We start from the raw sequence: 11,970 nt of genomic DNA, 5'->3' as shown, positions 1-11,970 counted from the left end.
ACTATTTTTTATGATGATTCATAAACATATATTGGTGATTTAAATTATTACTCAAAAGAAACTATACACTGCAAGATATTGCATAACATTTCACAAAAATAAAACTGAATTGATAAAACCATACTGCGCCTTGTCACACATGTTTAGACCCATCCTTTCAGGAACAAACGGCGAAACAAGTTAACTAATCACCTAAACGTCGCAAAAAAAACCAAAACGACTTTTTCTGATGCAACACGAAATGCACGTGCATATTGACAGTATAAAACAGTCTACGCGACATATGATGAACACAGTAGTGTTCAATTCAAATCGAAAGCGAGAGAGAGCTGTCGGAATGGCCAAACAAGGAGCTAACCGCACCGTCATTGCCAGAACGTTCGGTTGCACCTGAGTTACTGTCATCAGACTGATACAACGACTAAGTCAAACAGGCAATACGTCAAATAGGGCTTGGAGTGGTTGACCACCTGTTTACAACACCCGGTGATGATCGCCACATCCGGACAATTCATCTGAGAAATCGGCAGCAACGGCACTAGGACACCGTATCAGTCGACATACGATGTTTCGGCAAGTAAGGGAACCTGGTATTCGAGCACGTCAACCCTACCGCGGAGTGCATCTGATGTTTCAAAAACCGACGTCGTCCATTGACATGGGCCAGTTCTACGTTGGCAGATGCGTGACTGGCGACGTGTGATGTTCACCGACGAGAGCAGGTCTTGCCTGTACAGTAATGACGGCCAGGCTCGTGCTGACAGTATACCGCCGAATTGCGTTCAGCAAGTCCGACCGTTTGGATCCGGTGGCGTGATGTCGGCATCTGCGGCGATCTCAAAACGAGACTTCTGATTATTCATGGTGTCAGTATTGGTTATTTTAAAGTGGTAATCCATTCAAGAGTTATTCCCCCTTGTTCACGATCATTATGGGATGTGTGCCGAAGCACATGGCCAACAGTGTATCCCGCCACTATAGCTGTTACGAAGAATAAAGTTTGTTCTGGTCGTGACAACGGCTTCGTTATATGACACATGGCAGCCTGAATGCTCGAAGAGACAGGGATGAAGTTTTTCGACAAGTTGTGTTGCCATTTATCTAGCAACAACCACATGGCATCCAAAACGATAACGCAAGGCCTCAAACAGCAAAACTGACAAACGACGTTCGGCATAACGCTAACATCGTTGTTTTGCCGTGGCCAGCATGTTCTCCCAACATGAATCCAATAGAACAGTTATAGAACTACCTGTATCGACAAATCAGAAGACTACCAGCGCCACCTGTCACCGCTCAACAACTGGAACAATGTCTCATACAGGAATGGCAACAGATCACGCCTAACGTGCAGAAAACACCGCCTTGTCGATTTGTGTAATAGTTCAGACTATGATACCACGTGTCTTTGAGTGTCGGTCAAACGGTACTTTCGACTTTGTATGAAATGAAATTGTGTACTTTGCTGTAGAATTGAACACTCTATTGGAACTAAACAAATGTGCATTTATATATGTTTTTTGTTTTCTTTTCAAGTTTGGTGAAACACTGTGTACTCTCCTTTGAGCACTAGTTTAGTACAAAAAACTCTGCTTTTTAACCAAGTTGCCTCATTAATATGGAAATGTTTTTGTCGCTTCAATTTACAAATTATATTCACAATGCTCGTCTCGCTCCACATGCTTGTAGATACCTCTACCACTGTGGATTAACAAGGGCTCTCGTTAAAGTCGTTCCATTCCCATGCATAGTCAGAAAGTGAACATAACGTCTGCAAAAATTTGCAATTGCCTAATTACAATCCTGTAAAGGTGACTGTACAGTTTATGAGATTGGTTAATTTCCCAGTGGACATCACTTACGTTTTTACATTTTTCTCTTCTCCAGTGGGAATACGTGTGGTTTGTACGTATACAGTACTGCTAAAGAGAGGGTACTTACTGCAAGGAGAATCAATTAGTACATTTTGCTGAGACACGTTTAATCAGTCGGAAGAATTAGTATTCTTTAAGATTCGTCGAAGAAGCGCAAATATTTAAACAATCGCGTGAAAAATTATGTTTCAGCAATTGAAGGAAAATGTATGAGTAGGTATCTTTTGATGCCAGTTACTGATGCATGCAAGTTCATTAGTATAAGTGCATATGTCATTCCTAAGTTTATAGTTTCAGACTTGACCTGAAAAAGACTCGTTGTCAATTAGGAGATACATCGGATGTGCTTTGAACTTTGAAGCAGTTTTACTGTCGATGTCAAACAGTAGGCGTGTAGCCATTTGAGTGAGTTTAGTTTTACGCCGCTTTTCGCAATTTTCCAGCAATATCACGGCGGCGGACCCCAGAGATGGGGCTTCCAACATTACACCCATGTGGGGAATCGAACCCGGGTCTTCGACGTTACGAGTGAACGCTTTAGCCACTACGCTACCCCGCCGCCTCATGCCCATTTCAACATGACGAAGAGAGCATTTTGTTAATGATGATGATACCTAATATAATTTACTGGTTCTAAATTAGGTATTGTATTTCAAAATGAATTTATGAAACAACCTCCTATGGATAATACATTTCGCCTTGTGACATATTTACACCGCTTGGTCTCAAATGCTACCCTCGAAGGAGAGACAGGATACAGACACTGCTACTGAAAATACTTAAATAATTAATTTATCATGTAAAGTGTGAATGACGTCAAAATACTATTTTCGCTGTATGAAGTTTTACCTATGTAATAGTTGGCTCCTTAGGAAACGTTTAGATATTTAGAATGGCTATTTCACCACATCACCGTTCTCTTTACAAATGCCTTGTTTACAAATCAACACAAGGACTGGCTGCAGTTAAAATGTTATATACAATGAAATATATATCCTGAATAGTCAGAGAGGTGGGGGGTGGGGGTGGGGGAGAGTAGGTTCAATGTCTGCTTTCAGACACAAATGTTTCTTTCTTGTGCACACTACACAATTTCTTTATAAATAAAAAAGACCGATGTGTATTTTATGGAACAAATGCCATGAATTCCTCATAGTATCAAATACGTGGCTACTCATTATTTCTGTTGAGCTGCCTGTCATACTAACCTATCATCTCAATAAGTATCTTGTCCAATCATGCCAATTCAGTACATAATACGGGCCCTTCATGATGATGTCACAGTTGGTTTCATTTGGTGACGACACCGTCTTGTAGTTGACTCCAATACAGTCGGAGTAGAGGAAACACGACAGCTGGCATGCTTGTAGGTGGAGCGTTGTCCGGTGTAGTGATCTGTACGACAATTGCCGTCTATTTGGGTTGGTCTTGACTTTCGTGACTTCCACTGAAACAGTTTGTAAAACGATGAGTGAGCGTGTGAGTGAGTTGTACGCCGCACTCAGCAATATTCCAGCTAAGTGGCGGCTGACTGTAAATAATTGAGTCTGCACCAGACAATCCAGTGATCATGAGCATCGATCTACGCAATTGAGATACGATGACATGTGTCAACCAAATCAGCGAGCCTGACCTCCCGATCCCGTTAGTCGCCTCTTACCACAAGCATGGGTTACTGAAGATGAGAAATGTCAGATGTTAGATGTGCGTTACCACTACTGCTGTGCAGGATGGTTTGTGAATGATAATATCATCAGTTATTATCTGAGTTTTTTTAGTTTTACGCCGCTTTTAGCAATATTCCAGCAATAGCACGGCGGGGGACACCAGAAATGGGCTTAACACATTGTGCCCATGTGGGGAATCGAACCCGGGTCTTCGGCGTGACGAGCCAACGCTTTAACCACTAGGCTACCCCACCGCCCCCAGTTATTATCAGTATATTTGTAAGCATAGACCCGAGACAGAACTGGTCTCCGATACACCATGCTAACGACACCGGGTAGTTATGCCCGCTGACTTGGTTGAATTCATGTCATGGTATTCCATCTATGTCTAGGATGCCAACCAATGAATGGTCGAGACCAGACTCGAGTTGTTACAGAAAGAAGTAGTATTGCTGGAAAACTGCTGAGAGTGGCATTTAACAACACACATTATTATGATCACTATTTACAGCCTGAAATAACTATTTGCAACAAAGTCAAGTCGATTAGGCTCATCATCTTCATCTTCATCATCATCATCAGCAGCAGCAGCAACAACAACCACATAATCATTATTTCCCCCTTTTTCAGGGAACAGGGATTGTGACTTTTCCCAGAAAGCGCACTCACTAAAAACGCACTCATTGTGCTTGGTTTGGGTGGCAGTTCTGTCTGTACCTTCCAGCAACATTAAACCATCAACAACTCACGGTTTCAGACATATGTTATTTTCATTACTGACCAGGTCAATTTGCAGTGACAAAACAAGAACTCGAGGCAAAAGAATATTGGAACGAAGGTCATAAAATCCTTTAGGAAATTATGTCACAGTTTCGACTACTGAAATGTTTGTGACCTTGTGAAACCGAAGTGAAATAGTTAATGAATTGTAGTCTCGAGTGGCGTTGAAGCACCCCTGCGATGAGCAGCAATGATTAATCTCCGTTTGCATCTAGTGGGGTTTGACATTGTATAGTGTTGGCAGACATGCATGGTCATGTATGTGCTGAGATAGCGCCACTGCTTGACAGTGAATCGACCTGGATCACTAAACACATTCATGTCCACTAGCATGCACTTACACTATATTCTACAGTCTCCTGTTTCAAAGTGGTCATACCAATTGTTCAATATTGACTTACAAGATTGAAAGCCTTGTGATACGAACCCAGAGCGTTGAATCAATACGATCGATTTGTTAACACTGTACAGTTCATCTATCGGTTTATTTTGAGCGTATAGGCATAAATTAAGGGTATTACTTAAAGCATTGCCTGTTGTGACGCCAAAATGTGTGTTCCGCTGTGATCCCACGTGCAGGCATACAAATTGAATGTATGAAGGATTGATGCTGTTGTCTTGTAAACAAGCATCATGTAATTGAATTCACACTCACTACCATCTCCACCTTTAAATTTGTGCGCATGATCAGCTGATGTTTCAAGTAAAATAGAAAGATCGTATTGATAATGGAAGAGAAATCAGGAACTATTGTTGTTGGTTCAAAATCTACCGAGCAATTATTGTTTGGAAAGACAATGGTGTACTAAATGAAAAAAGTAGCCGTACCTCATATAAAGTTAAAAAATATATATATAAATTTAATATGTACACATTTATTATAATACTAAGATATCTTGACCTAAAGGTGGCGATTTGCAATTTGTACGTGTATGTATGCAAAGTTTGTGTTTATGTGTTTCTTGAACACCTGATACTTTTTTGATGTGCTCATAATACAATTTGATTAGCCGCAAACTACACTTACGATTTCCTTGCTGCAAATCAACCCCTGCGCGCCTTGGACATGCTGCACACAGGGATGGCACACAGCAGTGTTGCTAGACATGTATACATTCATGAAAAGACAAAATCATCTCTTTGGAACCAACGTCATGACTTGCCATCGACCGATCGACCACGACTGACGTCACTGAACAAGACAACTATATTCGGTTGGTGCATCCACGGAATCGATAGAAAACTGCAACACGAACAGCTTGGAGAGTTCCTGACCGAGGACAATTACACTCAGAACATTCGACCTTGACGTCCAACGATAGGCCCTTTGCTTCCACGTCAATAACGAAGATAGTATACTGTTCACAGATAAGTCTAGGTTGTTATGGTGCAAGTGTCAAAGGCGTCTAAAAGATAGTTCTAGCGACGCTCACGTTACTCGACGTAGTCTATCTGAAGAGTAATGCTTTTTTCTGTTGTATTGCAAGTCATGGTAAAAACTCATTGCTAACTGCAGTTCCAACAGTGTACATTACCGTAACAACATCGTTAGACATCATGCTCTACCCTTTCTTGAAATACAAGGTCGTAACGTCATGTTGTAGCACTTCAATGTCCGCCCACATGTTGCAAATGTTGTAACTGACTTTATTAGGTAAGATAACATTTCGGTATTGTCATTGCAGTTTCTCCATAGGACATGACCCGAATGGGGAACGGCGCCGACAACAGGACAAGAACCGACCAGTAACGGTAGCTCAGTTGGGTAAATCTTGAACAACATTGTCCTTTTGATGTCTTCAAATGTACCGTCGCTGCCTCGCTTACATCAGCGATAATTGTACTTACAAATGATTTTGAAAATGTTACACCAACCCTCTTATCAAGCGTGTTGCTCTGTCTATCGTATTACTCTGTTCACCTTTACCAGGTAAGGATTTGTCAACTGCCATTGAGGAAAAAAAACGATGATCAGCTCGAATAGCCAAATATAACGTTGATACTTTCAAAATCAAAACCTTTTCATCACTTCACATTTTGCAGAGTTACTTTTTTTCTGTTCGCCTTCATATAATATCTGATGTCTATGAGCCTACTATCAGCCGGAACAGATTCTAAAAAAGGGATAATAGTAGTGAAAGTCTTATGTATGGATCAACAAAAATCAATGATAACGCCAGGTGTTTGCCAAATGGGTAAACGTGTCCTGCTCTACCAGTAGCATTTGCCTATTGTACATACCGCATAAAGAAGTAAGCGTTTGTTTGTTGACAATTTTAACACATTGGGGATGTTATCTGAATGAAAACCTGTCTGGATTATCGAGGTTCAGTTATGGGTTACATATGCTTTTTACCTGAATATCTCCCGACAATGACGTGAGAACGTTTTTTGTTCTTTTTTTGTTTTTTTTGTTGCGTGTTTTTTCCCTTTCTTCGTTTTTTAATTGAACTAAAGAGACAGATTACAAATATGACTTCAATCACATGATATTAAAAATAAACGTGCAGAAAGAAGACAGATAGAGTGAGTGAGTGAGTTTTACCCCGCTTTTACCAAACGCGCGAACGCTTTAACCATTAGGCTACCCCACCGCCCCGATAGAAAGATTGAAAAGAGAACGATAGCGGGATAGACACAGGGTGCAGAAGGGTTTTACTCACAAGAATAAATGTTCTTTTAAATAATTTTACTCCAGGGGAAGAGAGAGGACCATTTTGTACGGAATTTTACAACTTCGCGGAAAATATGTTTTGCTAGTTTAAAATGATATTTTATGAAATATACAAGTTGGTTGATGTTTAACTCAGTATAAAAAAGGTGGTTAGTCAGGACAGTTGCCTCTGTGTATGACGTGAGAACGTTGTCCTTACTTTGTGTTCCATTGGAGATGTAGTTTCCGCTCCGTCCAGTCCTTTCACAAAAGGTCTTGTTGGACGAGAACTGAAGGTCTTCAGTGTCCTCCTAAACATAAATAAGTTGTTTAGTTTTATGAAGCAATAATTAATCAATCACCACTTCTTTGTACCCCCGGTTATGCATAATAATGGATCAATACCTGCACCTACAACTGCCTCTGTCGATTGATAAACAACAAGCCAGCGGTCTGTGCATAACTTCTCCAGTGATGCATGTCGTATATGTTTACCATTTCGTGAAGGCCATGAGCAAGGGCACAGTGTTCACAGCAACTATGACTAGTTCCATGTCAACGAATCTACTGCACGAACTGTACTTCAGTGAATGACCAACGCCACAAACCTCAATATTCGTGATATGTCAAATAAAATATAAATTAAATACAAATCAAATACGTTTAGTACTTTTGAGAAATAATAATAAACAGATTTTCGGAATGATTTTTGACCGGAATGATCGATGCCACGTTTGAGCGTACTGTTGCTTATAAATGTCCCTATCAGTATATCATATACATTGTATATCTCTTAATCATGGATACTTAGATATAGTTTTGATTACCAGGTAAAAAACGCTGTTCACGTTGACTAACTGCCTGGGCTGCTAACAAGAGTTAGTGCTGGTTATATGTCTACATGCGAGATACAGTTGGAATATTGCTAATTGTTACAATCCTTGGCTCTTGCAATGTTTCTGACGCATGCAGCATTCTAGTGAGGGAGTTTTCCAGTTGCACCAAGGGCTGTCAGCTTAATGTAAGAGGAAAGATCTAAGTGATGTAAATCTTGGTGAGTGAGTGAGTTAAATTAAAAAGTCATCTTTGGCGATATTTCAGCCGTATCGTGACTAAAACAGGAAATACTGTATAATATTTTACAATCTGTCACCAAAGGACAGTAAAACAACTAGTATATCACAGTTAGAGATTCATTACTAGCATGTAACTTCAAAATATATCATATTTATGACATTATAGCATAAAAATGGGCTATAGATCACTGATGTAGATCTTAGACGTCGCCACTTTGGCGACATGCATGAGCACGGTGCTGACTGAAACGGATTTTGACCATGATCACTTGTTTCTGGCCCGCAAAATCGCTGCAACTTTGTACAGCAAAACTTATCTAGACAGTGGCTGGATGGATACCCGATTACATAACTCATAACTTCTGTCGGTATACAACATACCTGGGGCGTATCAATGCCTTCTAAAGCCGATCCATACGTTGCGTCATCTCCGTAGCCCATAAGATAAGCGTTGAAATACGATCCATCAGTGGTAGCTATTACCTGAGCTTGTATAGTGTCGACAAGCGGCACGTACCCTCCCACGTGACTTGTTCCGGAAATAGAGAACCAAACTGTTTCCGGGGGCAGAGCCTGTCCGTTTAAGACCATACTGGCCTGTCCACTCGTGTCTGTAGTTACTACCAGATAGTGTTTAAAGTTGACATCACTTGATAGCGAGGGAATAGAAAACTGATACTTTGAAGTCGTGCTGGAGTTGACTGGATGCACAATCACCATGTCGGTCTTTCTTGGTCCGCCATTTTTAAGGAATATTGCAACAATTACTTCAGACGATGCGGTAAGCATGTGAAAAGATCCTCTTGAGAAAGACACATCTGCAAAATCGCCTGCCTCTGTCAGCGTTATAGGTGGGTTATTGTCTAAGGTAACACTGGTATCAGGAGATTTTGTGACTACACGAATAGTGTCACTTCCGTCTATATCCGGCAAACCAAATACAATGTAGACTGAGCCAGAGTTTCGTGTTGTCATGTGATCTACATAAACAGATCTTGTCGAATTATCAACTGACATCGCCCCTGCTATTACTGCTATTCTGCATGAGCTCTCTATAATCGTCCCTGTTAAATCTTCATTGCTTTCCAGTTTCAGAACAGAACGATATGCTAATCCCCTTAACACAGCGGTTTGTCCATTTACCGAAGTATGACTAATTCCTGGTCCGAGAATGTTTGAAACATTCAACCCATCTCTAAACGTAATGGTGAGTTTTGTGTTGTCACCGGTGATACATATTCCAACAACGGATAACATAGGATCGGCGGTAATGCTGAAAGATACAACTGTATACTGGAACACTAATTGATTCAGTTCTCTCATTTGGAAAAACGTCCACCTGTCTCGGAAGTAGACCCCGAGGTCGACAGGGCTCACAACGCAAATCCCATAAGAATACTCTTTACTTGATCCTTGGGGGACAATGACCTCACTGGACAGCTCTACTTCAGCTGTTTCACCTGACTCGATGCTTTGTTGAATAGTTTTGGGGTTTGCGTTCACCCACGCGTCAGTGGTCTCGGCTTCAGGTGATGTAATGTATAGACTCCCAGCGTCATTCCCTTCATCTTCTATCTCGTGCACCAGAGCCAGGTAAGCTTTTGTCCACACGGACGGACCTTCTACAAGCACAGAATGAAAGAAATTCCAATAAATTGTTTGTCGTTTAACCCCGTTCTAAGTGACATGAAAGCTCTGTGACGACGGCCTGTTGGTGCTCTGCACAAGACAATTGGTTTCAATTGAGACCGATGAATTGCTCACTAATACAAAATCTAATAATTGCAACAAAACCAAATTTTCCACAGTCACATGAAATCGACTGACCAACTCTGGTGATTTGTCTCATAATTTTGGACACCCAAATAAAAAAGTTGCTTAAGAAACGTACATTACTTTGCCCTCACTTTTCGCTATGTTTGACGAGGGGTGACCACTTCCTGGTAGAACAGCCAGGTCTGCGATTTGCTCATGTCAAATTGAAATTTCACTGCACACGCTGGTTGATTACCTAGCTGTCCTACCAGCAAGTGTCCCCCCTCCCCAGTCAAACATAGTGAAAAGTGAGAACAAAATAATGATCGCTTCTTAAACAACTTTTTTATTCGGGGGTCCAAAATTATGAGACAAATTATCAGAGTTGGTCGGTCGATTTCATGTGAGTGGAAAATTTGGTTTTGTTGCAATTATTAGATTTTGTATTTGTCAGCAATTCATCGGTCTCAAATGAAACCAAACGGACTATAATAAGAGCAACCCAACGTCTTGGGGTACGATGGTACTCGCCTAGTGTCTGGCAAGCGTATGTTAGGGACCTTCATTAATCCGAAATTGCCACGGGGTTTGAATATTAACATTGTCCGATGTGCACATAAAATATATGAGGTATTCTTCAAACCTGCTTAACATATAGCTAAAGTGGTGGACACAGGAATAGTGCATTGCTACAGACGTCACATTTGGAGACCTCATGATTAATCTGTCAATAAATGTCATCAAATACTTCCCTTCTCTGAGTATTGGATAATATATTATTAATACATATGCTCATACTTATTTAAAGTTGGTCTGATACATTCTGACCACAAATTGTTTTTCAAGTTTGTGATTGAGAAAATATATACTCGTAGTTATAAAATATTGTCAAACGCTTTGATGAGTTTAAAATACACCTGATCATAGGAGATCAAGTACTTCAGTCTTTAATTGATTCCACAAAGTTTAGCTGTGTCATATAACGATTTGAAACACGTGTTAATGAATAAGGACAGGAGTTTTGCGTTCCAAAGAATGTCATTGCGTTCACGACTTTGAAAGCTGGAAAATAGAGTGTGACAAACGAAGAAACCCCAACCTGACCTGAACGAATCATCTTCATGAATTGATGACAATAGAGAAGCGAGGCTGAATTTTCTTTCAGTGTATATTCCTTGTATCATGTGTCTGGACATGTGTATGTTTTCAAAGACTTCGTTACTATGCAAGCCACATTACCAAATGAAACTTTATGTAGAATTCATCTGTAGGGTATGGTACAAACAACATCTTTCTTTATCACTTGCCTTTGATCATTGAGCAGTTTCTCCTGAAACGTGAGTGAAGAATTGATCGACTTTGGTCATTAGTAAAGTTACATAACCTTTTGTGAAATTGATGCCTCAGTAACTCCAAAACCCCTTTTATGTCTGAGACATAGATATATATATAGTTGAACTCGCTCTGTGTTTCTGCTGGTGAAGGCCTGAAGATTAGAAGCTTGTATCAATTAAGCTGCATCAACAATGCCCAAGGATTTCCCCTTACACCCACCCCGACTATGCTGCAAAACGTTTAATATGCCTTAAACGTTTCTCTTTTCTCATACTCAGCATATGAACAGAGCAGAGCAGAGCAGAGCAGGCATAATTCAAGAGTAAAATATCGTTTTTGGTTAAAACAAAATCATTAAATATGCCATATATGTCCACAACTTGATTGTCTGGTTTGTCTACAGGCCGCCGTCGCATGGCAGACTTGATGCTGCGTGACGTTAGGCCACAAACAATGACTTACTCTTATACACAACTTGTGGGAGTGTGTGGAGAATTCGACCGGAGTGAGTGAGTAAGTGGGTTAATATTTAACGTCACATCGGCAATATTTCAGCCATATCGTGACGAGAACATTTGATATTGAAATGAAATATTATAAAAATCCTGCCGACAACTAGAATATCACAATTTGAAGTAAAACTAGCTTAGAAAGTTAAAACAAATAGCACTATTTGGACAACACAATATAAAAAAGTGGCTAGAGATCGCCAACAACTGAAGGGAGATCACCATACTAGGGACCATGGGGAATTCGACCGGAAGTGCGGGAGATACGTACCCTTCTCGGGAACACAGATCGGTACCACTGATTTTCAGTAATCCATTCAT

This window comes from Haliotis rubra, unplaced genomic scaffold (assembly GCF_003918875.1).
Source record: "Haliotis rubra isolate DU_JTF1 unplaced genomic scaffold, ASM391887v1 Scf680, whole genome shotgun sequence".
Lineage (NCBI taxonomy): Eukaryota > Metazoa > Mollusca > Gastropoda > Lepetellida > Haliotidae > Haliotis > Haliotis rubra.
Note: the sequence above shows the minus strand (reverse complement) of the source record.